Genomic DNA, 11,354 nt, shown 5'->3' with positions numbered 1-11,354 from the left:
TGCTCGTGAGCCTGGAATGGAAATGTTTACTGTTAAGAAGGAAATAGCATGAAGTTGTTCAGTGAGCTGGAGCCAGGGCTGCAGGTTGAGCATAACTGCTTTGGGTTGCACAGGCATAAACACAAACCCTCAGCAACGGAGAAGCTAGAAACTGGAGGATTAATATTAGATATACAACCCTAAATGAAAACCGGAACATAAAAACCAATCAGTGGCTCTAATAAACCGTGTGGTTCATGACCTAACATAAGTGAATGGGGTGATCTGGGATGCCAGATGGAAAGTGTAATAAACAAACAAAAAACCCCACTTCAGTCTCTGTTAATGAGCATTCTGACCCTAATCTAATCACATGCAAATCAGGAACTCACCACACAGGGGAAGGAATTCATGGGGTAGAGTCTGCATTGCACCAGGAAGACCCTGAACTGGATCCCTAAATGTTAATGGAGTAATTAAATGGAGGAAAGTTGCAAAATCAAATTTTACAGTCAAGATGTTTGTACATTCCCTCATTCATTCACTCAACAAATATTCAACCTTTGTTCAGTGCCTCCATAAGCAAGGCACTTGTGCTAAGTCCTAAAGCAGTTTTAAAGATGTACATGATGGTATTATAAAACGTTCAGACAGATTTCTTCAGTGGCAATCTACTTTTAAATTGTTACATTTCCCATAAAATACAGTCCTTGTCTTTGGGAAACTTCAATTTCTGGCACGGTGTTTCTTAAATACTAGGAACCCTACCACTCATGGTATGTCAGATTGTTTTCAGGAAAATGAGGAATAATTTTCAGTTTTTTTCTGGGGCTGGTCTGTCTTTAATACCTACTAATTTCCCCCTCCTTTTAAAAACAAAACAAAAAAGCAAAAACAAAACAAAACAAGACAACAAAAACAATAAAAACACAAAAAACCAAAACAAAAAAGAAACCAAAAACAAAGAAAGGCTATAATCTAATTGAATTTAATAACTTTCTTTTGTTTTTTGCTACATTTATATTTGGTTACTTTTCATTTGTAAAAATTGATAATGGTTTTCCATCTGTAGCGGTGATATACAATTTCTCTCTAAAATAAATATAGGTTAGCTCTTGAACAGTGAATCAGATAAAATAAAATATTAAATAAACAATAAAACAGGTGGTATCTGGCCATGACAAGAAGGAGTGAAAGTGGAAGAGGAATGAATGAGGTTTGGTAAACTGCCAGAGGAGAAGTAAGACACGCACACACATATCTGCTCAGCTAACTCAGTGGTTCAGACATGAGCTACAGACAGAAAGAGCTCTGGGCATTGGCCGCTTTTCTTCCTGTAGTAATCATGGAAGGCTCCCTGGAGGAGGCTTTTCAGCCTATCTATGGATGGGGACTAGCGTTGGAGCCAAGGGCCTTGCAAAACGGGGGAAATGACTGAAAAGCCTGAGGGTCAAGGCGTGTGCTGCAGTTGACAGTGGTCCCCCCATTTAAGGGCATCAGAATCAGCTGGAGAGCTTTTCCAGGACCCTGCCCTTGGAGATAATGATGCTGTGGGTCGGAGGAGGGGAGTGTTTAAAGCTCACTTTGAGCAGGTCCTTGGACCACAATTTGAGAGGGCCTGTGAATCTAGAGACTAAACACAGACCTGGAGGTCAGAGCCCATTGAGCACTGAGTCAGCATCCCTCTTGCGGTCATAAACTTGCAACATGGCTGGGCTGCTTCCACTTTCCTGTGTCTTCACTGCAATCCCGGCTAACATCAGTTTCAGCACTCTCACGTGGCCCATGAGGCTTATACACATATTTGCTACCGGTTTGGTGGTGTTTTTGTGGGCAAGATTGGGAGGAGAATGCTTGGATGTGGGAAGATGGAGAGAGATCTGCTATGAGTTCTCTGTTCATGCTTTCTATATAAGCCTCGTGCAGGGCTAGGCATCCAGTACTGGGTCCCTGGAGGACAGGATGAAATAAGGATGCTAAAATTCTGCTGGGCCTAGCTATTCATGGGTAAAATTAGTGCCTCATTTCCAGTCTTCGTGAAATTTCTATCCTTCTCTGGTGGGAGGTTATAAGGACGAGCTTCTGTAAAGTGCTTTGAAAGTGAACCATGATTATGCAAACAGATGACATTATCTACCTTCTACTGACAGCAAGAATTGGTGATGTGGGGAGTCTTGCAGGTCAATAAAGACTTTTTGAATCAGGAGGAACCATGGGATTAGACTAAATGTGAGCCCCAAAAGCACACAGTGCATATTCAGCACTTTGACTTGAACTACCAGATGGATAGTAATCTGTTAGGGGATATTCTGAGTGGGTTATTTAAAAGGATATAAAAGATTGCTGACCCAGGCTGGGACTGTGGGAAAGCTGTGGGCACATCTGCAGCTATTGAGTACATATTTCTAAGGGTTTCCAGCAGAACATAAGTAAACAATTGCCTGCCTGAGTGATATGGGATTTTCATAATAGCCATAAATACTTAAGGTGATGGCCAATGTGGTTGGACATACGCAGCTGTGTGCAGAAACAATGTCGTTCAGCCAAAACATACCAAATGGCACCATCTCTCTTGGGTTATTCTCCAACACAGCACACCAGGCAGAAGGGCAAAACTTAAGCAATGGATACCCAAGTGCTCTGATGTGGTGACACCGGCAAAAATGCTGCAAATAGGGGAAGATGTTGTGGCTTTCACGTCATTATGGACAGAGTTCAACAGGCCAGGTATCCAAAAGCTTGCAGAGCAGTGCCATGCATATTAATTGAGAAGAATTAATTTTCACCAGAGGAGAGGGCTTTCTTCTGTCATTAGTGACCATTATTCCCACTTTGTTGGTACTGCCATTCTGTCAAGCACATCATCATATGCTATGATGCTGTCCATCATATCTTCATTCTCTGGGTACAGAGTCCAGGCAGTGGCAATGGCTGAACGTTGCTTCTCTATAATGAGTATAAAGCCATGACCACTATGGTCTGGGCAGAGGAGATTTGAGGGAAAAAGAAACAAATCATCCATCATTAAAACGATAATGGAAAAATAAATCTGGATGAACCCAGATGTTTGTCATAAAAATCAAAACAGATAGTTTAGTATAATAAATTCCTAATTTCTTATGTTGTACTGAAATTTCATCGAGTCAATTAGATCCTGAAATAAATGAGAAATGGGGCATTGGCTGGAGATGAAGAGAATGATGTATTTTTGTACGGAGGCTAGGAGTTTAGACATTTATTGGATTGGAATTTGACCTGTGGCATTAAAATGTAGATTGTCTCCCAAAACTGTAAGTGGGGCACGGATTTGCAGAAGAAACTTTTCTGCATAAAAAGTTGTGTCCTAACCATGAAATCTTGCATAAAAATAGACAGCTAACAAGGCGAAGGAAAAGAAACACTCAACAGATCAACAGAACATTTTGTGTTCTCAAAATGGAAGTGGCAGAAGCCATGCTTAAGCCAAAAGGTTGCTCCTTTGAAGGAAGTAAAGCCACTTGTAACGTCGTGACTGAGAAAAGAGAAATCTGTCGAAAGACAAGGATACATCATCTGAAAACGAATGAGACGTTACATTCTGAGCCAAAATTGCATCCAACTTTTCAGCGTGTAACTAGGCAAGATCTGAGCCAAAGTATAAAGAGGTGACCTAAAACTTTGGGAATTCAGAACTCAGAAGCTGCCATAGAAGATGAAAGCGGGGCGTGGGGCAGGGAGGGGGGAAGACCAACTATAGACGGAGGAGATGCAGAATGAAACTATCTAGGTTAAGACCTACTTTCTCAGATATTTTCCCGGGTTGGATTTTCTATCTTGTGACTGCCAAAACAATGTATGCATGAAATTCTACATTCCCCTGCATTCACCGACACACCATAGAAATTACTCACATAAGCATGGAGCTGACCTGTGGAAAATCACTGGCTCTCTGCATAATAGTTTGTCTATAAGTTACAAGGACGGAGATAACTTGGCCCAGAATAGAATTTGCTTTTGTGCGTGGTGCTGAGTACCCTGAGACTCAGAACATGCCCAAAGCACTCGTCTTTCTTCAGAAAAAACTGATGTCACTATGGGTTGCTACTGTAAATAAGTGCGGGCATAGTTTCTTTTTTTTTTGTTTCTATTTAATGCCAGCAAAGCAGCTATTTCTATGGCTTTAGGTAAATACAGAAGTTGAGAGTGAAGGACTAGTTCTGGAAATTTGTATTATTTTTACTTATTTTTGTGCCAAGAACATTCTCTCGTGTGGTTGTGCAGGTTGTATTCTGCACAAAGTTTCCAGCATCTGCTTCGCTGGCTGCGCACCCTGGCCTGGGGCTGTACCTGGGGTCCTGGTGGGGACGGTGGGGAGGGAGCATTTCTTATTAATATGTGTGCTAGCAACTGCTCCAGAAGGAGCCTGTACTAGCCACCTGATAATCCTGTGGGACAGAAAAGGGAGTGAAAAACCAGTCACCCACCTGCGTGACCTTAAGTTATCTATTTAGGTGTTCATTCATTAACACCAGAATGGTTGCTACCGGGCTTCCCAAACTCTAACGTGCAGACCAGTCACTCAGCGATCTTGTTAAAATGCAGATTCTGATGGAAACCTGAGATTTTGCATTTCTAACAAGCTCTCAGGTGACCTTGATTCAGCCAATCCACTGACCATATTCTGAGTAGCAAGGCCCAGGGGACGTCAAGGAGAAGATGCCCTTCACCTGGGGTGGGGGGCAGGGACTGTTATTTACTAACGGCTCGGAGCCACGCTGTGTGTCTTCCTCCTGCACTTGCCCTGGCTTTTACTAGCCATTCGAGGAGATGGCTATTATTATCCCATTACTACAGATGGAAAACTGAGGCCCGAGGAGATGACATACTTTGTCTGGGAACATAGAACCAGTAAGTAAACTTGCAGGGAATTGAATCCAGGGCTGATTTCAAATTCTGTACATGAACCACTATATCTTTTTTTTTTCATTTATTTTTTATTTTTTTATTTTATAAATTTATTTATTTATTTTATTTTTGGCTGCGTTGGGTCTTCGTTGCTGCGTGCGGGCTTTCTCTAGTTGCAGCGAGCGGGGGCTGCTCTTTGTTGTGATGCGTGGGCTTCTCATTGTGGTGGCTTCTCTTGTTGTGGAGCATGGGCTCTAGGCACGCGGGCTTCAATAGTTGTGGCATGTGGGCTCGGTAGTTGTGGCTCGCGGGCTCTAGAGCTCAGGCTCAGTAGCTGTGGTGCACGGGCTTAGCTGCTCCGCGGCCTGTGGGATCTTCCCGGACCAGGGCTCGAACCCCTGTCCCCTGCATTGGCAGGCAGATTCTTAACCACTGCGCCACCAGGGAAGCCCCATGAGCCACTATATCTTGTTTCTCCATCTCAAGGAACTTAATTTCTTCTGTCAAGAAAGAGAAGGTTTTCCAATTGACGGCCTTTTATCAGAGACCATGTTACCTGCAGTAGAAGTCACATGGAAGGCATGGGGGTATTACACTAGACAGCTCTTTATTTGTTTTAAGCAGAATTCTATTACTGCACAGACATGTGGATGTCTCACGGAGTTTCTACCAGTGTGACATTATCTCTGTTTCCTCATGACAGATGATTTTGGTGACTGGTTGATTCTTTTTTTTTTTCTTTTTTTTCTTTTTCTTTTTGCAGTACGCGGGCCTCTCGCTGTTGAGGCCTCTCCCATTGCAGAGCACAGGCTCAGCGGCCGTGGCTCACGGGCCCAGCCGCTCCGCGGCATGTGCCATCCTCCCGGACCGGGACACGAACCCGTGTCCCCTGCATCGGCAGGCGGACCCTCAACCACTGCGCCACCAGGGAAGCCCTGGTTGATTATTTTTAAAGTACTTCCGATCATGGACTAAAACCCCAGTGGCAAAGCTTCTCCAGTTTTTCAAATGTTGTGTTTCAAAAATACAGTGAAAGTCATTGCTCCTGACCGACTGGGGCCAGGCGACTGATGTGTCCAGAAGGTCCACGGTGAGGCAGTTGGCCATCTCTCAGGGCCTATAGGGAGGTCCAACCTCCAGGCATCCAACTGTTGGGGGACAGGCTCTCCATGGAGAGAACAGATTTGCTCCAAGGAGCAATTCCTGCAAACTGGAGCTCCAGCCTGGGGATGAGGGTGGTGGTTGCAGCAAGGCACGCTGCCCACTCCCAGTTCAACTCCATTTAGTGTGTTCATAGCTCACAAGTCCTGGGCAACTGAGGGGGAGAGCGGGGGTGGGAAGGGGGAAACGAAATGATTTTCCAAATGCTTCAAGACCACTTTCTAGCTGAGGATAGCACAAGACACAGCTCTTACTGCTGTTGGGAGATGTTTGGCATGGAGATGTGAAAAGAGTTGACAGAAGCTGAGTCTCTTGTTTCCAGGCAGTCATTTCTCCAAGAAGCCTCTTCCTAGAAGGGATTCATCCCTACACACTTGAGCATGAGAAATAGCTTAATGCAGCGTGCTGAGATGAGCCATCAGGCTAGACCATCAGAGTGGTAGCTGTAGCCCACACTAGTCTACCTTTCCTGAACTGAGCATTGATATTATGACATTAGATTGCATTGACTGGGCTTATAAGAACCAGCACCTACTGCCTCAACTCTATAGTTTTTTTTATTGTAGATCTTGGAGACATATTTAAGGACATAGTACACTTTCCATGCTGCGTAATTCCTTTTTAAGGACCCACAGTAATTAGCCAACAAATATTTATTGAACACTTATATGCCAGATAGGGTGCTAGTATTAGGAAAAAAGCAGTGAACAAAGAAATCACATGAATGAGTCTTACAATACAAAGAAGAGAAATTATTTACTTAGTTCTCTATGTCAGGCAAAGCTGTCAATCTCCTGAGCAACTTTCCTTCTTTACAATGCCTACTAGGAAGCTCAGAGCCAATTTTTGGACTCGCCTCTCACAATTGCACAGGACCTCATGAAATGAATTGTTGTACAGACCATACCCCTGGCTTCATGTTATTTTCCCCTTTGATCATTTTTCTTGTGTTTATCTCTGTGGGCTACCTCCCATCCCTGCTATTTTTTTTTTTTGAATGGGAGGTTATAATTAAATAATAATAAAAGAGCCCAGCAGATCAGGGGTTATGAGTGAGCAGCCCAATCAGTGTTAGTGTGAGATAATGAGAAATACACATATATTGGTCTCTGTCCTTGGTTCCCGGCACAGGACTCCTAAAACCCTTGCAATTTCCTAAGTGATAAGAGTACTAGGAGCATCTCTTGTTCTAATGAGGTGACTCTGGGTGCGCTTCTGAGTGGCTCCTGGATAAGGGCTGGTCACCAGAAAGACAAGCCATATTAGAAACTTAGAATTCTCAGCCCCAGCCCCCATCTTCCAGTAAGGGAAATGGAGTTAATCATTGGTCATGACAACATGAGAAGCCTCCATACATTCCAACAGTAGGGGGTTCAAAGAACTCCTCGCCAGTGAACATGTGTTGGTGCTGGGAGAGTGGTGAGCCCAGAGAGGGTGTGCAAACTCCGTGCCCCTTCCCACATACCTTGCCCTGTGCATCTCTTCCATCTGGCTGTTCACCCATATACTTTATCGTATCCTTTTACGATAAACCGATAAACGTAAGTAAACTCCTGATTTCTGTGATCCGTTCTAGCAAATTAAGTGAACCCGAGGAGGGGGTCGTGGGAAACCTCTTACTTAGGACCGATTGGTCAGAATCCCAGGTGGCAATCTGGATTTGCAATTGGCATCAGAAGTGGGGGGCAGTCTAGTGGGACTGAGCCCTTAACCTGTGGGATCTGACACTATCTCCAGGCAAATAGTGTCAGAATTGAGTAAAGTTGTTGGACACCCAGCAGGTGCCACAGAATTGCTTGGTGCTGGGGAAAGAATCCACATTTTTGGTGACCTGGAGTGTCAGGAGTGAAGTGAGTAGCATAGTGTTCTGTGGAGGAGAAAGACACAGGTGGGAACCTGTGGGTTCTTCTCATCCAGCTGGTGATAAATAAAGCCAGGGAGAGGTGTGAGCGGTGAGGTCACCGGTGCTGATGTAGAGCCCGGGCTGGAGTTCCTCAGGATGACTGGTGGCTACGTACTAGAATTTGAAGGTGGGAACTCAAAAGAGTTCCTTCACAGCCGTCAGACGATTCAGGCTATTTCCTTTTTTGACAGTTAAGGCAAGCCTCTCTTCCCCCCACCCCAAACTTGACAATTTCATTTCAGCTTTTAAACTCAATTAAGCAGAGCAGTTACCTTTGGAGGTTCGTAGGCTCTGTAGTGGGTTCATGAGTATTCATTATATTATTTAAAATCATATAGAAAAGGAAAGGGCCACCCTTGGACTAATGACAACAGTGTGTTTTAAATCAAGGATTATGATTAATCCAATTCTGTGCACTCAAGTTCCCCTGACAATGCATATTCGCTGAAACGATGACTGACTGAATCTATCTTGGTGCCGGAGAGGGGGAGCAGGCGTTCCCCAGGGGGCAATCTTGTGGGTCCACAGTGACACAGACAGGCCTGGATGGAAACTGGCCGGGTAAGCCAGCCTTACATCTTTTCTCGACAGACTAAGGAGGAAGGTCTGGGAAGATCTCTCTGCCACATCCCACAGGCTGGGCCCTGGGCCTACAGCACCTCAGAACGTTTGGCCTCCTATCTGTCCAGGATTAGGTAAATGCCACAGCAAGTTTCCAACAGCAGTTTCCTTTCCACAGCCCAGACCTCAGAGAATGGACTGAGGAGCCTCGTGGAAAAGACTGAATTGCAATAAACTCAACAGTGAGCTGAAATTAAGGACAGCCCTGTGGCCTGACTCCTCTGGCAACGAAATTATGTGACTTCTTATAGGTCTGGGTCATTACTATGCTAACGGGATAAGTGGCTTAAAATGAAAGGACATCCTGAACCCACGTGGGAAGACAGGCATTATCAAGTCTTTGGGTGTCATTAGTTGTGACGAAGGCTGGAATTAATCATGACGCTGTGCAAAACGGTTTAAACATTTGCAAGCAAGGAGAGGGTGGAGATGCTGGCACCTGTAAATTGATGCCAGCTGAGCACTCACTGGGCGGGGTGGGGGTGGTGGTGGGGTGTCCAGCAAATGGATGTACTATTTTGCCAACTTCAGGAAAGTGTTACAGAATGGCAGACAAAACTGTTTCTATGCAAACAATTGTTTAGAAAAGGGTCCTTACAGCAAATAACTGCAATTCGGGGGCTTTCTGAGTAACCACAAAGCCAGGGACTAAATTTGAAATATTCGACATTATTTTTCTTGGAACCAGGCTGAATACTAACGTACAGGTTTTCTTGCCTCCCTAACTCCCTCTCTTCCACCAGTCTTTTAATGTGTCAATATCACTTCAGTTTCGTGGGGGAAGGGTAGAGGGAAAAAGGGAGAGGGGCAGAGTACGGGGAAGGGCAGTGGGTGGGCCCAGAAATGGAGAGATGGGAAGTCACTCCATTAAACTATCATCTTCGTCTGTAAACAGGGATTAAAAATGTCTGTCTGTCCTGACACGCTCCCCGGGGAAATGCCATGCTGCTTGAGAAAGCTGTGAATAAAATTCGATCTCTACTCTCCCTCCCTCTATTTGCATAAAATCTGTCCCAGAAACGTCTCACCCTTACATTTTATCAGAACCACGGGGGGCGGGGAATATTATCTGAACTCTACCCGTGGCATTATGGATTTTTCTGGAAGACAAGGCTAGGTCAAGTTCTTGGAACATTTTTCTACCCTGAAAACTCATATGAATTGTCACTTCCTAAGACTCCTTGCACTCCGAAGATTCGTACTTCAGTAAGACTCACTGAAGAATAATGGCGCAAACAACATTTTTTAATTTCGAAGAATCTTGCTGAGAAAGGCTGTCCCAAATAGTACAAACATAAATTCGCAGTAACTTTGTCAAATTTCTAAAAACTCCATCAGGACAGGAGGCAGCAAAACGTCTCCAGAAGATCAGTCTGTTACCAGCGGCCCGTGAGCTTCAAGACGGGTCGCAGTTCATAGCGATTCAGCCCAGGACTCAAGTGGGGTGTAATCATCTGGGCGTCTAGCTCCCCATCACCGTTCAATTACTGGAGGCTATTATAATTGTCCCCATTTTGCGGATGAAATTGAGCTACGGCTTAGTCTGTTTTGGTGAGAGATTGAGAGAGAAAGAGAGAGGAGGAGGGGAGGGAGGGCTGTTCCTCATTAACCTAAAAAAAAAAGTACTTAAACCTTAACTTAAAAAATGATCTACTTCCAAAAACTGCGTTTCCTTTAGGGTGAAATCGTTTGATCTCATCTCTAACACCAAGAAGCAAAAGAAGTATTTTACTGTAAATTGGAACAAAGAGTCACCCCCGGCCCCCCATCACCCCAATTCCCGAGGACGTCAGTCACAGCGGACGCGTCATTACGATCGGAGGTGGGGAGAGCGTCTGCTGGGGGCTAATAAAACCGAAGAGGCCCTCTCCATAGGTGGAGTAGAGCGGGGAGAAGACGTCCCACTGGCACACACCTCCGGAAAACTGAAGCTTCTTTGACCCAGGGGTCAGAAAGATTTATTACTTCCTCGGTGAGGGAGAAGCCTCAGGCCAGCTGGAAGGGACGAGCCGGGAGTGGGAAGCCTGAGAGCCGCGCTCGGCCTCCTCGGAGCGCTCCGGGGCGCGGGTGCGTCCTCGGTCCCCGGACAGGCCCGGCTGTGCCGATCCCGGGGGGAGAGCGGAGTGGGAGGCCCCTGGGGGATTTCTGCCCAAACTTTATCACCAACTCTTTCCGAGAGCAAAACTGTGCGGTTGAGCCCGGTAGCGGCACGGAGAATCCAAGTTTCCCAGAGGTCGGGACGCCCGAGCGCTCCCAACCCCGCGTCCGTACCCTGGCGCTTGGCGCACGGATTGCTACGGCCTACGCCGCGCGGACGGCGGCCCAAGCGGCGCCGCTGTGAATCGGAACCCGCATCTCCAACCCCCAAGGTGGCGGCGGCGGGAGCTGGGCGCTGCGAGGCGGGGGCGGGCGCGGGACGCGCGGAGGAGGAGGGCAGCGCGCCGAAGGGGAGGAGCCGCAGCGACAGACGGCGGCGCGCACCAACCCGGCGCCGGCTGGCAGGAGCCGCGCAGAGGCTGGCCGGAGCGCGTTGCAGCCGCTCCGCGTAGGGAGAGTCGGGTAGCAGCATCCTCCCCGGCGCCGGCTTTCGCGCGGCGGCGGCGGCGGCGGCGGCGGCGGCGGGGTGTTCTCTGCCCCGGTGCCTCGTTGACCTGAAGAGGCTGGTGCCGCGGGGGAGGCGGGCAAGGGAGCGCTGCGGACCCCGGCTCCTTTGCCTAGAGCGGTGTGTGTGAGTGTAGGGGGTTTCCGGGCCAGTCGGAGGCTGAGGAGCGGCGGGGGCTGCCGGCAATGCCCGCCCGGGCATCCT

Source organism: Lipotes vexillifer, unplaced genomic scaffold (genome assembly GCF_000442215.2).
Source record: "Lipotes vexillifer unplaced genomic scaffold, Lipotes_vexillifer_v1.1 scaffold40, whole genome shotgun sequence".
Taxonomy (NCBI): domain Eukaryota; kingdom Metazoa; phylum Chordata; class Mammalia; order Artiodactyla; family Lipotidae; genus Lipotes; species Lipotes vexillifer.
This window is presented reverse-complemented; position numbering follows the sequence as displayed.